The sequence below is a fragment of the Octopus bimaculoides genome, chromosome 29, assembly GCF_046866305.1.
Source record: "Octopus bimaculoides isolate indiv1 chromosome 29, ASM4686630v1, whole genome shotgun sequence".
Lineage (NCBI taxonomy): Eukaryota > Metazoa > Mollusca > Cephalopoda > Octopoda > Octopodidae > Octopus > Octopus bimaculoides.
The window spans coordinates 9,968,448-9,990,621 of NC_142956.1; the positions used below are offsets into that span (position 1 = coordinate 9,968,448).

The 22,174-nt window shown below is 38.0% G+C and overlaps 1 protein-coding gene across 1 annotated transcript in view; it reads right to left on the reverse strand.

Moving 5' to 3' along the window:
* LOC106868303 (toll-like receptor 1) overlaps positions 1-17,035 on the reverse strand; it is a 45,703-nt gene extending 28,668 nt beyond the window's left edge. The window contains exon 1 of the mRNA XM_014913492.3: positions 16,425-17,035. The gene's annotated coding sequence lies outside the window, so the exon portion shown is untranslated. The remainder of the gene's footprint in view (positions 1-16,424) is intronic.
* Between the last annotated feature and the right edge of the window lie 5,139 nt (positions 17,036-22,174).

A 22,174-nucleotide genomic window follows, 5' to 3' on the forward strand; every position in this document is an offset into this window, starting at 1 on the left:
AGTGTGTGTGTGTGTGTGTGTGTTTTGCTATGTACAATGTTTGTATGTATGGGTGCACATCTCCATATGTGTGGACATGTGTCTTTGTGTGAAGTAAAGTGTGTGTGTATATGTGGTCATGTGTTTCAGTCTCTATTTGCGTATGTGGTTGTCTGTTCATATACCCTATGTACCTACCCATCTGTATGTAGACCTGTTTATTTACATATACATACATGTGCATGTACACACACACACACATACACCCACACACACAGACATACATACATCTATCTGCATAAAATCCCATCAACTGTTCTACTTTACCTGTGTAAAATGTGGGTATGGGGGTATGATATCTATGTATATTTCCTATTTAGTATTGGGGAAGTTTCATTTATTTGTCTTAGAGTTGGGTCTTTTGGGTGCTTGGATAAGATGCGGATGTCAAGTTGACCCAAGTTGCCTCCATGCTGGTCTTTGGCATGTTGGTAGAGTATGGAGGACTGTTTTTTGTCGTCATATTGTCTCAAATGTTTGTTTAATCATTCCGCAATGCTCCTAGATGTTTCTCCTATGTATGTCATATTCAGGTCTTTACAAGCACCTTCCACTAAACGAACATCCCTGTACATGGCTTGCACAGCTCTCACTAATCATTCAACTATCCTTAGTTCCTGCACTGACCACCAGATAAAGGATCAGCGGACCCTGTCAAAGGCTTTCTCCATGTCAACGAAAGCCAGGTACAAAGGTTTATCTTTGGCTAGGTATTTCTCTTGCAGCTGTCTTACCAGAAATATAACATCAGTGGCACTTTTCTCTGCATCTCATCCCAACATCTAATTCTCTCCCTAATTAGTTGAGCTATGACCCTATTCATGACTTTCATTACCTGATCCAACAACTTGATACCTCTGTAATTGTTTGTGTCTAGGGCGTCACCTTTACCTTTGTAGCAGTTGACTATGGTGCTGCTACACCAGTCATTGGGTATGACTCCTTCATGTATCACCTGGTTAACTATATGAGTGACTAGACTATAGCCTATACTGCCAGATATTTTGAGCATCTCTGCAGTGATTCCTGATGGGCCGGGGGCGTTGTCTGTCTTCATACCCTTAATTGGTTTATCTACCAAGGTACTGTCAATTCAGATAGCTGGTCTCTCTGTTGGGTTGACATTTGGCAGACTCTCTTTCTCCTGTTCCTTCTTTTCATTTCCAACCTTTCATAGTGCGTCTCCAAGTCTCTCTCTTTGCAGCCTCATTAAATGCAAGTGAACCCTCATGCATGCAGACACATTTCTCTCCTAAGACATCACAATTCTCTCTCACACACTGTCTTGCAACACAAAACACTTCAAGTTGTTGGTCCTCATTATGTAGAACATTGGCAAATTTTTTCTTATCTGCTTCCCCTCTGGCTAAATAAACCTGTCTCCCCTTTGGCTAAATAAGCCTGTCTCCTAGCTTCTCTTCTGGCAATCTGATACAATTCCCTGCTACCACTGCTCTTCCAGTCTTTCCATGCCTGTTTCTTTTCCATAATGGCCCTGTCAGCTACATTGTTCCACCACCATGTTACCTTGGATCAAGAAGGGACTTTGCACCATCCACAGATCTGGTCAGTGGCCCTCAACAGGTTGTCCTGTAGGAACCTCCAGTTGTCTTCTAGTCGTCATGTGATGCTATATCCTCTTCTATTTCATCAAAAGCTTTGAGTAATACATCTCTAAATCTCTGTCCATTCACAGGATCCTTAAGCTTCCTGACCCTTCTTCTCCATGCTGGTCATCTTCTAAGCATCCATTTAGCCCTGATCCTGAAGTCACTAACTACTAATCTATGTTGTGGGGTGTACCTCGCTGTCTGTCCACTATTTGCTTGTGATGGAACAGCCCATTTCTCTCACTCGGGGTGTCCCCCACAACACCTCCCCTTTTGACATTTTTTGCTTCACACAGTCTTATTACATATATATATATATTTTTTTTTAATTATTCCATTTCATTTCAAGCTAGGACAGGAGACAGACAAGAACATATCTTCCTTGTTCCGGCTACAACAGAGAGAAAGAAAGAAACACAAGTTAGGAGAAGAAAGAAAGATGGCCGATGATCACGTAGGAACCACATGAGCATGGGAGAAGTGAGGGAGAGAGAGAGTGACAGAGTAATAGGATAGAATAGTGGGAACATTTCGTGACATCCTGTGCTCATACACACACACACACATATATATATATATATATATATATATATATATATATATATATATATATATATATATAAATATATCTGAGTGGTTGGCGTTAGGAAGGGCATCCAGCTGTAGAAACTCTGCCAAATTAGATTGGAGCCTGGTGTTGCCATCCGGTTTCACCAGTCCTCAGTCAAATCGTCCAACCCATGCTAGCATGGAAAGCGGACGTTAAACGATGATGATGATGATGATGATATATATATATATATATGTGTATAGATGTAAGTATCGACATATACATATGTATATATGCATATATATATATATATATATATATATATATATATATATATATTATTTATATTATTATACTATTGAATGCCACGCATCCTCTTCCAAGTGAGTTTTATCTTAATAATTCTGATGCACACTTTATACAATCTTTTTACTCTTTCTCTCTCTTATTCTTTTACCTCCACCTATCACTCTCTCTCCCTCACTCCTCCTCCCTTGCTCACGTGACCATTGGCCATCTTTCTTTCTTTCTCTTCATTGTACGTAGAACAAAGAAGACGTGTTCTTGTTTGTCTCCTGTCCTAGCTTGATTTACGCGTTCGCTCCCACAACCTCGTGTAGGCTTAGCAGCCCTTCCTGTTTGTTTTCACTGTCATGTTTGTGTTACCAATTTTGACCCTCCGCAAAATCCCAAATTTTATTTAATTTGCTTTGCAGGAGCAGCTGTTTTATCGAAAGCGTATATTGTTGCTAAATGCTCAAAATACGAGACTAAAGAAACAGCCAACAACTGATGAAGCGTCATTCTTTATGTTGTTTGTTTTGTTTTCTATTTGTGTTTTTTGTTGTTCGAAACAATAGTTCATGTTCCATGTACTCGTGCTTCATATTTTTTTGTTGTTCACGTTTTGTGACGTCCTGTGCCCACATATGCATATATATATATATATATATATATATATATATATATATATATATATATATATATATATATATATATATGTGAGTAAAAATAAATACAAAAAAAGGGGTTTTGTATGATTGTGTATAGAGGAATATATTATTTTGTTTAAAAGAGTTTCAACTCTGTCTGTTTTTTATGTTTTATTTATATTCTTGTAAAATTAATGTGGGATATAGAATATGGAATATACAATATATAATATAAAAATGGATGGTACAATGAAATAAAGTATTGAATGTCTTATTGTATATATGGAATATGTCTTATTGAATATATGAAATATTGAGTGTTCAATATAAAGGATTAAATATATAAAGGCGAATGCGTATTTTCTATACCTTGTGGTATTTCATCATGGCCGGTATGACAGACTTATATATATACATAGATGTATGTACATATACATATGTATATATGCATATATATATATATTATTTATATTATATATATATATATATATATATATATATATATATATATATATATATATATATATATATAAGCATGACCTTCAAACATTGGGCCTCACAGAGGTAATGACAGGGGACCAAGACCTTTGAAGATATGCTGTGATTGAGAAGACCCGACAAATAAAGTGAGATCGCAGCCATGGCCAATGCCAGTACACCCTGACTGGCTCCCGTGCCGGTAGCATGTAAAAAGCACTATCTGAACGTGATCGATGCCAGGCCCACCAGACTGGCTCCTGTGCTGGTGGCATGTAAAATACACCCACTACACTCTCGGAGTGGTTGGTGTTAGGAAGGGCATCCGGCTGTAGAAACATTGCCAGATCAGATTGGAGCCTGGTGCAGCCGCTGGCTCTCCAGACCTCAGTCAAACCATACAACCCATGCCAGCATGGAAAACAGACGTTAAATGATGATGGTGGTGATGATGACATATATATATATATATATATATATATATATATATATACACACATACATATGCATATTTATATACACATACATATATATATAATATACACATATATATATATATATACAAACACACACACACACACACACACACACACACACATATATATATATATATATACATACACACACACATCTTTTATTTTTTTACTTGTTTCACTCATTAGACTGTGGCCATACTGAGGCACTACCTTGAAAAATCTGTGGTGGTGATGGTGGTGGTGGTGGGGTTATACACTGAAATGTAGGTCAGGTGAGATTGTTGAAATGCTAGAATAAAGGCATGTAGATGTGTACTGAATGCAAAAAAGAAGACAGAGGGAAGCCTCAATCAGAATTCTCATGGGCAAAGAACAAAGATGTAAATTCTTCTGGGTAAGCAGTAGTGGTGGTGTGGGATGTGTAGGCATACTTTTGGCAGAGAAATGCACAGATACGGTAATGAAGATAGTCAGAGTGTGTAACAGAATAATTAAACTTCAACAAGTCTTGCAAAATACAGCAGCACACATTTATCTCTGCATATGCTCTTCAATCAGGATTGGCAGATGAACAAAGAAATATTTTTATGAGGCCCTTTTCTCAGATTACATCAGTCGCAAATGACAGCAACCTTATCTTTGTAAGTGGAGACTTCAATAGACAGCAATCCAATGGATTCCATGGTGTACATGTAGACTATGGCTTTGATCCTAGAAATGAGGAGGGAACAAAGCTTTTAGGGTTCTGTGGTGCAAATGATCTGACGGTCTGCAACACAAACTCCAAAAGCTGGTCACTTGATCACCTATCAATCTGCAGAACACTCGTTCTCACTGGAAATAGGATTAGAGACTACAGACAAAAGGACACAGAGATGCAAACCAACCTAGAAAAGAAACTTATGGAAGCCTTTATATTCAGTGAACAGTCAGAAATTTAGAAAAGTACTAGTTGAAGCATTTAATGACAAAGGGAGAGTGGGGAGAAAGACTTAAGTTCTTTCAGGAAAACCTTTTGAGAGCAATGGACCAAATCTGTGTCTGGTGTAAAGTTCCAGACAGACCAATGGTAACATGATGGTAGAAGAGTGAAGCTGACAGAGTCATATACTGGGTGGCTAAAAGAGAAGGTAGATGACAGGTCTATCTAGTCAGGAGAGAAGCAGAAAGGAAGAGGTTTGCCAATGTTCTGAGGTGTGGGAACCAGAGGCATTAGATTCCAAATTACATGACAGTATTTTAGAGAAAATCATGATGGCCTGGGAGAGGAATGTGTACAGGTGGATAGCAGTATCCATACACTTTGTGATTCTGGAAAGAAAGAGACACGGAACTTCCACTAAGAAAAGCTACTAAATGTGGAGAATGCATGGGAGAAGCAGAGTCTTTCTAATGTGGACCCAACATTGGGATCAACTATCCAAATTGACAGTAGCATGATAGTTAAAGTAACTAAGAATATAAAAACAGGGTAAGTTTCTAATCCACCAGGAATAACTGTTGAAATAACTAGAATATCTAGCAAAGTGAGATATGGCCTAGTCACCCATTAATTAAGTTGTCCAGGAAGGTATCATATCCAAGTGGCTGGTGTAGCAGCCTTATAATCAGCTGTTACAATGGTAAAGGAGATGCCTTAGAGAGAAGTATTTATAGAAGTATGAAATTGCATCAGATGAAATGTGCGAGAGAGAAGTCTATGCTAGTATGGTCATGTGATGTGCATGGATGAGGATAGCTGCTAAAGGAAGTACCAAACCCTAAATAAGGATGGAACCTGTGAAAGAAGAAAACCCAGGAAGACATGGGATGGTGAAAGATGACCACCAGATGTTGAACCCCACAAAAGAGATGACAAAGGACTGAGAAGATTAGCAATTCACTATGCTTGAGAAGATTCATCCATCTACATAAAATCCACTCTTGTTCACCAATCCCTGCACTCCTTCCACCCTTCTATCTTTCACTTCCCTCTCATACTCAGGAATCTACTTGTCCACTCACCCAATCCTCTCTACCACTTATATACCCCTAACTCTATTTTGAGGGTGCACCCTGACATCTTCTTCACCATCTTCTCTCTCTCTCTCTCTCTCTCTCTCTCGCTCTTTTCTTTTTCCATCACTGATAGCCAGGTATCTCTTCTATTGCCAGACACCTATTTTTATTCCTATATCATACTCTAACTTCTCATTGCCTGGCACAAAGCCATCCATTTCAATACTGAACACACCCTCAGTTTTACAAATTATTTGATGACCTTGCTGGTGATGGTACCATGTAAAAAATACCTAGTCCATTCTGTAAAGTGATTGGCATTAGAAAGAGATTCCAGCCATAGAAACCATGCCAAAGCAGACAGTAGAACTTGGTGCAGTTTCCTGACTAGTCAGCTCCTGTCAAACCCATGCCAGTATGGAAAGCAGACGTTAAATGATGATGATGCCTATAGAAATAATGTGGGAATAGTCACCATGCAGTTGTTGAAATACTTGTAAACTACGAAATAAAACAAATATAAACTCCAACCTTTCGTTTTTATAATTGTTACTCTCCAACAGAAGCAGAATTTACTTTTTATTTGAAACATCAGTCCCCATAGGGGACATTTTCCTTCTTTAATTTCCAGATAACCATCATCCATGTGAATGGTTTTCAAGATATATGTCTGAATTATCTTACTCCCACTAATCTACTATATATATAGTCTTATAAGGATAAAATTTCACAACTATACTATATTCAAAATTTACTTACTTGTCTGTATATATATATATATATATATATATATATATATATAACGTGAGAGAGTTAGGGGTTGGGGGTTCAACCCACTAAGGGATAGTATCTATCCAGTATACTGCTGGGAGGGTACCCAATTATTGCTACACTAGTGCTATACTAGGTGCAATCAATGGGAGCGGGTAAAAGTGGAGGTTTTACCCAAAATTTGTGTAACAATTAGAAAATGGAGGATAATATGCTGAACCCAACTACTTGCAGACGGTGTATCCTGCTGAATTCATTAATTTAATTCATAGCAAAAGTGACAAAAAAAAGGAAGAAAAGAAAAAGAAAGAAAGAACCAAAGCACAGGTGTCTATGGCAGACTATGTTATATACAATTTAGAGTAAAGAACCAAAGTTCATGAACTCATTCATGAAAATCCACAGTCACATAGAAAAAAATTAATAAGTAAATACACTAAAAAGAAGTATAAAATAATAATAATAATAATAATAATAATAATAATAATAATAATAATAATAATAATAATAACAGAGATAACTCAAATGTGGAATCTAAAAACAGAAACAATTCCTATCATAGTATAATAAAAAAATATTCAGACAAATACATAACAAAAACACCAGGACTTACAAATATATATAACATACAGAAAATTGCACTACTGGGTACTGCACACATCCTACGCAAAACACTTTCAATACAGTAAACATAAGAGCACCACAGCAAACCACAGCACATACCCAAGGCGCACAGAGCTGCGCTCGGTAGTGAAGTGAAAGCACGTTATAAAAATAAAACTACTGAACAATAATAATAATAATAATAATATTATTATATATTATTATTATTTTATGATTTTTACTTTGTATTTTATTATACTTCTTTTTAGCGTATCTACTTATTAATTTTTTTCTATATGTGACTGTGGATTTTCATGGATGAGTTCATGAACTTTGGTTCTTTTCTCTAAATTATATATTTATATATTATATATTGTGAAACTTAATTTAATTTTAATTTTTGGTAAATTGAATTTAATTGAGTTTTTACCTGTAAATTTGGATTTTTATCCCTAATATTATATATATATATATGAGTGGCTGTGTGGTAAGTAGCTTGCTTACCAACCACATGGTCCCGGGTTCAGTCCCACTGCGTGGCATCTTGGGCAAGTGCCTTCTACTATCGCCTCGGGCCGACCAATGCCTTGTGAGTGGATTTGGTAGACGGAAACTGAAAGAAGCCCGTCGTATATGTGTATATATATGTGTATGTGTGTGTGTATTTGTATGTCTGTGTTTGTCCCCACAACATCGCTTGACAACCGATGCTGGTGTGTTTATGTCCCCGTAACTTAGTGGTTCGGCAAAAGAGACCGATAGAATAAGTACTAGGCTTCCAAAGAATAAGTCCTGGGGTCGATTTCTTCGACTAAAGGCGGTGCTCCAGCATGGCCGCAGTCAAAAGACTGAAACAAGTAAAAGAGTAAAAGAGTATATATATATAATTAAATGAATAATAACATATGATGGATAACTGTCAGCTCATTATAGCTGTTTCTTAAGTAACTTTTTAATAGAAGAATGAGAACATTACATCATTATAAAAGACTGTAGTCATCAGATGAGAAGTAATTTTACAAAACAAAAGAATATCCTAACTACACAGCAGGGATGTGGCTAGAGACTGTTGAGGCCAACTATGAAATGGGAGAATGATGGAATGCACTCGTATATCTGTCATCTGTGTGGGTATATTAATTGAAGTATATAATATTATGTATTCATTTCAGCTGATCTTACCAATCAGTTCACCCTAGTATGAAACTGATTGATAAGATCAGCTGTAATGGATATATAATACTGTACACTTCAATTAATATATCCACACAGATGACAGATATACGAGTGCATTTTTTTCTGGCTTATAGACTCTTAGACAGCTTACACAAACACACACACACACACACATACCTATATGTATCATCATCATCATCATCATCATCGTTTAACGTCTGCTTTCCATGCTAGCATGGGTTGGACGATTTGACTGAGGACTGGTGAAACCGGATGGCAACACCAGGCTCCAGTCTGATTTGGCAGAGTTTCTACAGCTGGATGCCCTTCCTAACGCCAACCACTCAGAGAGTGTAGTGGGTGCTTTTACGTGTCACCCGCACGAAAACGGCCACGCTCGAAATGGTGTCTTTTATGTGCCACCCGCACAAGCCAGTCCAGGGGCACTGGCAACGATCTCGCTCGAAAATCCTACAGGAGCCAGTCAGGCGGTACTGGCAACGGCCACGCTCAAAATGGTGCATCTCATGTGCCACCCGCACAAGAGCCAGTCCAGGGGCACTGGCAACGATCTTACTTGGCTTGCCGGGTCTTCTCACGCACAGCCCATTTCCAAAGGTCTCGGTCCGTAGTCATCGCCTCAGTGAGGCCCAATGTACGAAGGTCTTGCCTCACCACCTCAGCCCAGGTCTTCCTGGGCCTACCTCTTCCACGGGTTCCCTCAACTGTTAGGGTGTGGCACTTTTTCACGCAGCTATCCTCCTCCATTCTCACCACATGTCCATACCAGTGCAATCGTCTGTATATACCAATGTCTTAGTAAGTCGGAGAGCAGACAAATCACAAATCCCTTCAGTTAGATGGTCCTGCACGATCTATAGAAAAGGTATAGGAGGTAGGAACTCCTTAAGATGCAACCAGTGTAAGCTATGGACACATATGAGATGCAGCAATATCAGAGGAAGGTTAACAGGGAAGATAGCTTTTGCATCTGGAAGGTGCACAAATATAATAAACACCAAAAATGTACAGAAAATAGATCCCATTAACTTCTAACAGGGTAAGCTAGAGGTAGTAGATAGCTTCTGGTATCTAGGTGACCAAGTTAGTAGAGAGCGTAGATGTGAGATTAAGAATAGACTGAGCAAAATTCAGAGAGCTCTTATCTCTGCTGGCAACAAAGGGCCTCTCCTTCAGAGTGAAAGGCAGACTGTATGATGCGAACAGCTATGCTACACAGCAGTAAAACATGGGCTATGACAAATGACTGAGACCTTAGGCATTATGTTGTGCTTGAAAAGAAGACCCCTCAAGCCAAGTGAAATTGTAGTCATGGCAGATACTGGTGTCATGTAAATAGTACCTGTGCCAATGCCACATAAAAACACCCATTACACTCTCAGAGGGGTTGGGGCCAGGGAAGGCATCCAGCCGTAGAAACCATGCCAAATCAGACAAGAGTCTGGTACAGCCTTCCAGCTTGCAAGCCCTGGGCAAACCGTCCAACCCATGCCAGCATGGACAACAGACAATAAATGATGATGATGATGATGATGATGATGATATATACATATATATCTTTGACCAGGGCTTGCAAGCTGGAAGGTTGTAATATTTGCCATGACAGATCGCTAACCACTACACACATTTTTTTTTCTCTCCTTGTTTCTTTCTGTGTTCCTTTCTGTGGAAGAGCATAGGCTCGAAACGTTAAAGACTTTTTCAATTCCTGAGCGTTATACTAATACATCTGTTTGTTTTCTACACCACCTGTCTTCGTCTGTTGTTTTTTTTGTGAATTCTCCCTATATATATATATATATATATATATATATATATATATAATTATGTGTATTTCTTCTATCTTAATGAATAAAAATTCTTCTGATAGAATAAATGGGTTAATAGAAACCAATGTAGCAAAGAACACAAAATAACTGTGGTTTAGTTCCTGTTTTTAAGGCAGGAACTCCTTGAAATGTTGGGTATTTGAGTATATTTAAGAATTTAAGGAATGGAGAAAACGCATGTTATAATTGCATACTTTATTCCTACATATGTTTCAAAGGATTACAACCTGTGTGATCCATAGGGATCTTTGATATTACAATTGTAACCTTCTCATCAGGGAAAGCATGGGAATCATCTTAAACGTTTAAGATGATTCCCATGCTTTCCCTGATGAGAAGGTTACAATTTTAATATTAAAGATCCCTATGGATCACACAGGTTGTAATCCTTTGAAACATATGTAGGAATAAAGTATGCAATTATAACATGCGTTTTCTCCATTCCTTAAATTCTTAAATATATATATATATATATATATATGTATCATCATCATCATCATCATCATCGTTTAACATCCACTTTCCATGCTGGCATGGGTTGGACGATTTGACTGAGGACTGGTGAACCAGATGGCTACGCCAGGCTCCAATCTGATCTGGCAGAGTATCTACAGCTGGATGCCCTTCCTAACACCAACCACTCCGAGAGTGTAGTGGGTGTTTCTACGTGCCACCGGTACAAAGGCCAGTCAGGCAGTACTGGCAATGACCATGCTCAAAATGGTGTATTTTTACGTGCCACCTGCACAGGAGCCAGTCCAGCGGCACTGGCAACGATCTCGCTTGAATGTCTTTACAAGTGCCAGGAAGGCGACGATGGGCACAGGTGCCATCACGGGATATATATATATATATATATATATATATATATATATATATATATATATAGGTGCTAGCATAGCTGAGTGGTAAGAATTATGTTTCCTAACCACTGTGTGGCACCTTGGGCAAGTGTTTTCAACAATAGTTCTTGGAACAACCAAAGCCTTATGAGGGTATTTGGAAGACAGAAACTGAAAGAAATATGTCGAATGTGTGTGTGTGTGTGTGTGTGTGTGAGTCTTTGTATTTGTGTATATTCCCCACCCCTGTTTAACAACCAGTGTTGGCATGCCTACGGTCTTCATAACTTAATGGTTTGTCCAAAGAGACTAAGAGAATAAGTATCAGGTTATAAAAAAAAAGTACTGGGGTCGATTCATTCAATTAAAAGTATTCAAGGGGGTCTTTCAGCTTGGCTGCTGTCTAATGATTGATATAAGTGTAGCTATGTAGTAGGAAGCTTGCTTCTCAACCACATGGCTCCGTGTTCAGTCCCACTGCATGGCACCTTGGGCAAGTGTCTTCTACTATAACCTCAGGTCAACCAAAGCCTTATGACTGGATTTGAAAATCAGAAACTGAAAGAAGTCCACCATATATCTATAGGAAAGTTGGTTATACATCATTAGATGTATACCTGACTTTCCTATATAAAATTAAAGAATATAACGGAACGCTGAACTCCAGACTATCAACTTAAACATCAACTTTATTTAGGTGGTAAATATATACATCTTTAGTTCTTGTTGTTACAGCTTCTGTTGTTGGGACGTTGTCATGTAGATGCGAGCGAGCTGTCGAGCGTAAGTCCGAAAGATGGAGAGCGACAGCCATACACGCAAAGAGACCGTCTCCAGAGTTGGAACGCCGGAGACACTCTTGACACGTCCATGCTCTATTGCCGGCCAGCAAGAAAGAGAATGAATTGAGCGGGAACACTTGCTTGTTTAATTCCACGCATGCGTGAGACTACGCATGCACACGGCGTTACTACAGGGCTCCCTTGCCAGTGCGAGAAACGCACGATGATATTAAATCTGTTAGAACGCCTGAGGCAGGATGGCCACTGAAAACCACCCACAAGAATGTAGCACAAAACACACACAAAGAAAAATGAAAGAAATGAATGTGCACTCGTGAGAACATGCATGCAATGTACAAATGAAAGAAAGTGTGTGAGTGCACAAGTGTGTGTGAGAAAAAACACAGAACATAGTAAAAGTGTCTGTAGAGAAAAAATCCAGTTCATACAAGAGTCCCACAAGGAGATAGAATGTCCGTACTCAGGAAGTCGTGGTCGGTGAGCAGAGCTATAGATGAGCATCAGATGCTAGTTGTGACCGTTTACCTGGTACGGAATATTCTATGAAAGTTACACAAGGAAAATTTGGTCTGTTGATCGTGAGTGGAAACATCCACTCTAACAGAGTCGACAAAAACCGAGTGTGTTGATATGGTTGTTGGCGCACGACATTGTGGTAGACAGTACATTGATGTTCTGTATGTGTGGTGGTAATGATCTGTTGAAACTTGGCGATGTCGGGGGAATGCTTGTAGTTGGTAGTAGTAATTGTTGTCGTCACGGTGGTAATCTTGGTTGAGCGAAGCTGGTGGTGAAAAAGCTGTTTGTTCATTGTTGTTTGAAGAGGTGCGCTTTTTTACAGACGATCGACAGACAAATCTCTGTATGGTCATTAGCGAAAACCTCGAAGAAAAATTTTCTTAACCCAAGATGAAAGAACGACCGTGCGAACTCAAAAAGGAGAAATGGTGACGAATGGAATAACAGAGGACTCCTTTTATTTAAACGTGTCACACGGTCGAACACCAAAATATATATCAAAGATGATATACAAGTAATTACGTTATACTACGAACATTAGTGAATTCGTAAATACCAGTAATGAGACGATAGAAAAGACAACCGTATGAAATGAATAACAAGAGTTATTGTGTGGCATAAAAGATGTATGTGTATGTGAGAGTGTGAAATGCGACATATAAGAACGTAATAAAAAACAGGCCGTCTATATGTGTGTGAGATATCACAGCAGTTAGAAAGTCAGAACACGTGAGAGTTTTATACCAAGTTCTTTGAGTACACAATTGGAAAGTCGCAGGCTGTAATTCTTGTCTGTTTTATCGTGAGTGGAAAAATCCACTCTAACAGAGGCGAGAATAAAAACCGCGCTTGTTGGTGTTGGTAATACATAATTCAGTCTCCATGGCCGTATTTGTTCTTTAGTCGGGGTTCACCAGTTATAAGTTGGTAGTCCAGAGTCCATGCTGCGTTTGTTTCTTCGTCGAATCACCACTTTATAAGAAAGTGGGTATTTGCAGCTCAGTGGGCTGCGTGTTTGAATCACGTCGGGGTCACCAGTATAGGAAAGTTGGTTATACATCATTAGATGTTTACCTGACCTTCCTATATAAAATTAAAGAATATAACGGAACGCTGAACTCCAGACTATCAACTTAAACATCAACTTTATTTAGGTGGTAAATATATACATCTTTAGTTCTTGTTGTTACAGCTTCTGTTGTTGGGACGTTGTCATGTAGATGCGAGCGAGCTGTCGAGTGTAAGTCCGAAAGATGGAGAGCGACAGCCATACACGCAAAGAGACCGTCTCCAGAGTTGGAACGCCGGAGACACTCTTGACACATCCACGCTCTATTGCCGGCCAGCAAGAAAGAGAATGAATTGAGCGGGAACACTTGCTTGTTTAATTCCACGCATGCGTGAGACTACGCATGCGCAAGGCGTTACTACATATCTATATATATAGATATATATTTATGTATTTATATGAGTGTGTGTTTGTCCCTCCACCTGCCATCACTTGATAGCCAGTTTATGTCCCTGTAACTTAGCAGTTCAGTAAAAGTGACCAATAGAATAAGTATTAGGCTTACAAAGAATAAGTCCTACGGTTGATTTCTTCAACTAAAACCCTTTAAGGCGGTGCTCCAGCATGGCCTGCAGTCAAATGACTGAAACAAGTATACAAGTATAAAGCCCATCGTATATATGAATATAGCTGTGCGTGTGTGTTCCCACCACAGCTTGCAAAGTGGTTTTGGTTTGTTCACGTCTTCGCCCCCTAACTTAGCGGTTTGATAAAATTAGACGATATAAGAAACAAACTTTTAAAAAAAAAAGTACTGGGTCAATTTGTTCAAGTAAACAAAGGCCTGGCATGACTAAAACAAGTAAACAATAAAACATAAAAGAAAAATATTGGAAGAAAGAGGAACGAATATTAATCGCAGAGATGAGTACTTTTATAGATGTTCCTCCTTTAAAACTTCGTCATAACTTACCTGACGAGCCTGTGAACAGAGACGAAACTAAAGAATAAGACTGACGACCAAAATACAAATTGTTGCTATTATGTTAAACTGTCGTATATCCAAATGCGGGGTTTTTTTTTTTTTTCAATATCTATTTTTTTTCTTGCAATAAGCGGTTCTTTTGGTCAAAGTATCATATCTCGGGCTGCTTCAAATGCCAAGATATCGAAAATCGTGAAAGTGTAGCACAACGGTTTTGCTATGGAACGGTGAAACTATTTTTTCTTTTTCTGAAAAAGTAAAGTTTTGGACTTACGATACATTTGCATAACAGCAACGAAATATATTTGTGTGAAAAAATCATTGACAGTAACTTCAAAGATTCGCTGGGTGAACAACTATTTCAAATTACCAACGAAATCAGACTCTATACTCGAATCCCATCCATATTCACTTCAGTCTTTTGATGCAAATAAAACACACTAATTTTTACTCTGTACAGATGTGTTTAGACACAAACAACATATAAATAAATACTTTTCAAGCGAATATATATGCCTACTAACGTACGAATGTACGTATTCATGTACGAGTATATGTGCGTATATAATAATACATACCCATGTATATACTTTATTAACTTAGCATGAATGTGTATAATCTTGGCACAACTTTCGCTTCTTCTAGTCATTAGTCATTCTGGGGCACCGCCTTGAAACGAATCAACTCTAGAACTTATTTTCTTTTAAACCAAGAACTTATTACATCGGGTCTTCTGCTGAACTGCAAGATTACGAGGACGTAAACACACCAACACCAGTTTTCAGGCGACGGTGGGAGACAAACACGCAAAAACACACACGTATATACGACGGGCTTCTTTCAGTTTCTTTCTACTAAATGCGCTCGCAGCGCTTTGATCGTCCCGACGGTATAGTAGAAAAATCTTACCCAAGTTGCCACGCAGATGCGTTGAGTTCGGGACCATGGAGTTGGGAAACAAACTTCTTATTATCAGCCACACCTGCATGTATATACAGGTGTGGCTGATAATCAGAAGTTTGTTTATATAAAGATACCTATGTATGTATATATATATATATATATATATATATATATATATATATATATATATATATATATATATATATAAATTATAATACAGGGTATCAAGAGATACCACCACGCTGAAAAAATAGCAGTCAAATCCTGACTCTAAAACCACAACCGTGCCATGCGGACATTTATTGTGGTTTTATAGTCAGGATTTGACTGCTATTTTTTCAGCGTGGTGGTATCTCTTGATACCCTGTATTATAATTTTAAATAATTATTACCTTTGATGGTTTTTATTCCCATGCTGACCACTTGATAAGATCAATATTTTAAATATCGATCTTATCCTTATTTATATAAATAAATATATATATATATATATATATATATATATATATATATATATATATATATAATATATATATATATATATATATATATATATAGATAGATACCTATGTATGCATCATACGGACCTACGTGTATATCTAAATATGTAAACTGTATTAGCACTATTATATATACACACACAAACGTGTGTAGAAAAATGACATATACATCTCTCTCTCTCTCTCTCTCTCTATATATATATATATATATATATATATATATATATATATATGTATATATTATATCACCATGTGTGTGTGTGAGTGTGTATATGTTTATAAGCTCTCATATCGTGGTGTCCGTACACTTCTACTAATAACAACATCAAACAAATGTCAGCAACAAAAATGACAACAACAAAACTTTCAAGTTATCCCTACCGTCTCAGGGAGCAGGTAACATCTCATTTTCATCTCGTAATCATCTTATGAACATTTCATTTTCATCTTCATCGGAACCAACATCTCTTTACCATGACGAAACAAGTGGTGTTAGTGAAGTTGTCGCTCCTTGAGAATTGAGAAATGCCAGGCATATCAGACACACGCACGTACACAGGCGAGGACACCAACAAATACACGCGCGCACACATGTATGTGTATATTTGTGTGGAAGTCTATATCGATTACACATACGCACACAAACACGATGTTCATTCTCCGACTCTGGCAAATGATGAAAGTTCAAAGAAAGGGAAAAAAAAACCCAATTACATCTAATCTGTTTGTCTGAAGCATCGCAGATCGTAGATAGCGATTTTCGGTGCCAAAAATGGACCGGTGCGTGGAAAGAAGGGGACAGTTTTTCTTAACTTTTGTCGGGATTCTGCTTTAAGCACTCCATATAAACCCTCATAACTTTTATTTTGGGGAATTTTTTCCTTTTTACGAATTTGTGTTCTACACGGGAATTCATATGGTTATGCAGAGACAAAAAAAAAAAAAAAAATTATGATTTATGGGTTTTTTTAGCAACTATTTTTAGCTCCTGGTACCCTCCTTGTTTCTTTGTCACTCTGACATATTGATGTTTTTTCAATATCTTTCTTCCCATAAACACATTTAATTGTTTATTTCTGGGATTTAAGCAAAAATCTCGGACTGTCTATATTTTAAACTTTGATTTTTAAAAAAAATTTTTAAATTATAACAAATTTTTTTTAATCGAAAAATAAAAAAAAATCGTATGTGTAGAACACAAATTCACAAGATTTTCTGAAAATTCCAAAAAAAAAAAAAGTTATGAGCAGGGTGCTTAAAACAAAATTCTGCCCCTTTTATATATATATATATATATATATATATATATATTTGCAGGGTAAATTTTTTCAGATTTCAAGAAGATTCTCAATAGCTTTTTAAGATTTTGTCCCCTTCTTCACTTTTCCATGACTTTTTTCGTTTCTGATATTAAAAAAAAAAATTTTTTTTTTCTGGTTTATATCTTTAAAACATCAGAGATATGACTATGTAACAATGTAAAAATTATATTTTCAATTATTTTGTGGAGTTTGGTTACAACATTCTTTTTATATCTTCAATATTTAAATAAACGAGGCGCAGGAGTGGCTGTGTGGTTAGTAATTTGCTTACCAACCACATGGTTCCAGGTTCATTCCCACTGCGTGGCACCTTGAGCAAGTGTCTTCTACTATAGCCTCGGGCCGACCAAAGCCTTGTGAGTGGATTTGGTAGACGGAAACTGAAAAAAGCCTGTCATATATATGTATATATGTATGTGTGTTTATGTGTCTGTGTTTGTACCCCCACCATCGCTTGACAACCGATGCTGGTGTGTTTACATCCCCGTAACTTAGCGGTTCGGCAAAAAGAGGTCGATAGAATAAGTACTAGGCTTCCAAAGAATAAGTCCTGGGGTCGATTTGCTCGACTAAAGGTGGTGCTCCAGCATGGCCGCAGTCAAATGACTGAAACAAGTAAAAGAGTAATGTAAATTTGAAAAGAAATAAAAAATGTAAAAAATGTCATAATTTCAAGACTTAAAAGTTACAGAAAGAAGAAAACTTTTGTCTCCAGCACGGTTTTTAAAAACTTTTTCATTTGATTGCAGCCATACTGGAACACAGTCTTAAAGGATGTTTTAGTCAAAGAAATCAACAACAGCCTAGTACTTATTCTATCGGTCTCTTTTACCAAACTGCTAAGTTATGAAGATGTGAGCACACTGACATCAGTTATCAGTCAATAGCGAGGGGACAAACATAGACACAAAGATACACACACACATAAATATATGTATATATATGTATATATATATATATATATATATATATATATATATATATATATATATATATATATACACACACACACACACACACAGAGTGGGCTTCTTTCAGTTTCTGTATACCAAATCCACTCACAAGGCTTTGGTAGAAGACATTTGTCCAAGGTGCCAAGGAGGGGAACTGAAACCAGAACTACATGCTTGGGAAGCAAGTTTCTTACCACACAACTACACCTATACACATACACACACACACACACACACACACATATATACAGGTCGTGGACAACTTACAACCATAACTGGTTCCGGCTCACTGGTTGTAAGTCAGCCTATAGGCCTACATAGCTTTGTTTTATATTTTTACATTCTTAAGGTACATTCTCAGGTAAGGGTCACACACAGCATTCTGTATTATACCACAACAGTGTTATTTGTTCATAGAAAAGTACCAAAGATGCAAATACAAGAAGTACACAATGTAGTATAAGAAACAGTTGCAAAACTTACGTAAAAATTTCTTGTAGATGGTGCTTGGCTGTGGGTCTTCAATGACGTTTGTTAGCTGATGTCATCCAAAGACGAGTTAATTTTTCTGAAATTAAATCCATTACATTCCAATTGGACTATTGCTGCCAGGAGCTGGCATGCCAATCGTTGTGAAGTCGATCGGTCGTAAGTCAACGATGACATGGATATCATCAGTATTAGAAGTACACTCTAAGGCATTGGAACAGTAAAATACTTTTCAGGATACTAAAAGTTATCATTGGTAGAGTCTGATAAGTCACTTATGCTGCTAAGCACTTTATAGGTCCAAAATCAATGAGCACCAGTCATAACTTTTTACTTCCTAAAATATATACACACACACACACACATCAAATCCAGTGGAGTTTACAAATGATGAGATGCTGATTAGTTTACTTAAAGAGTAGAGGCTGTGTATATTGTTTTGGTTGCAAACACTTCTATAAATGCCAAAACATCATTTAAAACTGATGGGTTTTCTGATTGGCTGAATGTAGTCAGAACTGTGGAGAATCATGAAAGTAGAATGGAACATACGAAGATGATGTTTTGGTTAACGAGAAAGACGAATAAAAACATTGGGGATTAGAAATTTGAAGAACAGATCAGAAATAAGCAGAGACAGGACTATAGCTGTTATAAAGTTTGGTATTTAGAGTAATGGAGAAATGTGGGACTCCCTAAATTATTGAAACTTTATGGGGCCTGAGAATTTATGGCAGAGTTTGACCCGTTTTTACATGAACATCTCAAGAAATTTAAGAAAGAATAAGTATATAGTACTTATCTATCTAAAAACTGTTATTAATCAGAGAAAACAAGAGCAAGAGGAAACTGGGTCAGATTAACAAGGGCAACATCAAAAACTGTTGTATTATTGTTGACTCTGTGCCTGATATGTTACATATTGACCAATCATAAATGTGGTTTGATAAGACTGACCACAGATATTTACAAGTGGATGATTATTTTCATTTAAAACTTGTTGTCACTTGTTGAACAAGGTCTTGGATGAGTCGTTTTCTATCAGTAAAGCTCTTTAAAAAAATCTCTCGATTCTCCATTATAACAATAAAGAACAGATTAACATTCTTCTCAAGAGAAAATCTCAGGTTTTGATGTATTTGAAGTTTATCTTTAGCTATCATTTTTTTTTTTCTTTCATATGATAAAGAACTATGAGAAAATTTGGATGATAGGATACCTCACTGAATATCAGAAAGCAAATGGTTTGTGTGAAGATATCACCTCAAGTGCTTCCAAATGCATTGTTACAAAGAAATTTTGGGATGGAACAAGTTATAGAGCTTCTTTGAGAGGAACTGAGAAATTTAGAATAGAAGTTCTAATTCATCTCTATGACTGCTCAATAATTTATTCTATCGGTCTCTTTTGCCGAACCACTAGGTTACGGGGACGTAAACACACCAGCATCAGTTGTCAAGCGATGTTGGGGGGACAAACACAGACACACAAACATATACACACACATACATATATATATATATATATATATATATATATATATATATATATATATATATATATACATACATACAATGGGCTTCTTTCAGTTTCCATCTACCAAATCCACTCACAAGGCTTTGGTCGGCCCAAGGCTATAGTAGAAGACACTTACCCAAGGTGCCATGCAGTGGGACTGAACCCGGAACCATGTGGTTGGTAAGCAAGCTACTTTATTTCATTAGATTGGCCATTAAGACCTTACAAAGAGGGGACAAACAAGGACAGACAAACATAAAGTAGCTGCGGGCTGGACACGAACATTAATGAGACGAGGATGATAACAAAAGGTGAATAAAAATGAGAGAGGCACCGACGCCTGCCGATCGATAACCCCTCGAAAACATTGTTCAATACAAATCCAATAAAAGTCAAAAATTCAATGGCAGTTCAATAAAGTTCAATAAAAGTTCTTTTTAAAGATCTAATCTTCCTCGTCCGGGCCTCCAAGCAATTGTCCCATCGCCATCAGGAGATCTCGCAGTGGCAAGCCCGAAAGAAAGTAAATAAAATCCTCTTTTTGACAAGTCTTTTCGACCTCCATAACTTCACTATGATTTAAGACCTCCGCAGCCACCTGTGGAGGCCAACGTGGATGGTCTATACAAGCCCAGTCGTAACGCTCACGGTCAAATAGATCATCCAGACACTTTTCAACGAGCCCTTAAGGTAACAGAAGATATACTCCGTTTCCTCATCATCGGAAGGGGCCGCAACCTGCTCTGTCGGTGACACAAATCCCACTGACAGAGCCTCCCGATCTGGTGGCACACTTCCCAACGGAGGGGCAACGGGTTCAGTCGGTGGCACGTCCGCTGACTGTCTCCCGTTTCTCCTTTTCTTTTTTTTCCTTTTACCAGTTGCGGGGGTCGGGGCATCTTTCGGCACACCCGAGGTGTCCTCCTTTCCCGCAACCTCTGTTTCTCCTGGTGAGCAACCACCGTTGCTCGCCTTCCTCTTTCTATTCATGGAGGCGGTGGCCTCCACAACTTCCTCCGTCTCCCCTTCCAATGGTGGGGCGGAGGACTCATTCTCTTTTTTTCTCTGCTCCGGGGCCTTACCTCGGCCCTTGGGACAGTTCTTTTTTAAATAGCCGAATTCAGGGCACTTGTGACATTTAGGAGGGCGTCCCTCCAAAATCACTGGATACCTTGCCTGAGCTGTCCTTAAAAAGTCTGGAAACACCAGAATCGCAATCGGCTGGGACCAAAGGGTCAACACCGCTTTTGACCCCTCCTAGTCAATTGCTGGCAAAATTTTTACATTGAGGAGCTTGGTTCCGGTGCCGCCCAGACCCTGGCGGAAAGAATCCTCTATCCACTCGGGCTTTATTCCAGGCGGCAACCCGCAGACCCAAGCCCTCGTTATTTTTTGTCCACAATATGTCGGCAGAAACAAAATTTCTTTGCCCTCAATGGGCCCACTCGCAAATTTGCGCGCTTCACTCGGGGAGTCAAAAAGCAACCACACGGTTGCATATTTGACTCCCCTTGAAATATATTTAAAGTTGGCATTAACATTCGTAGGTTCCTTTTCAATAATAGTTTGAGGAAAGACAGTGATGCTATCCAACACCTTTGAGTAGGTCCGGAGCGTCACTGTTCTTTCCTCCATTTCTTTCAACCACTGCTTGGGTGGGCACAGTTCCCACTCCAAGACAGTGTTGCCCTTTTTTGCCATGCTTGCAAAAAAAAAAAAAAAAGGTTCAAATGTTCAACAAAAAAGTTCAGAAAATAGTTCACAAGCAAGTTCAACAAAAAAGTTCACAAAAAACAAACTAAATACAAAAGAACAGAAGACAGAACAGAGAAAAGGAAAGAAAGAAGAC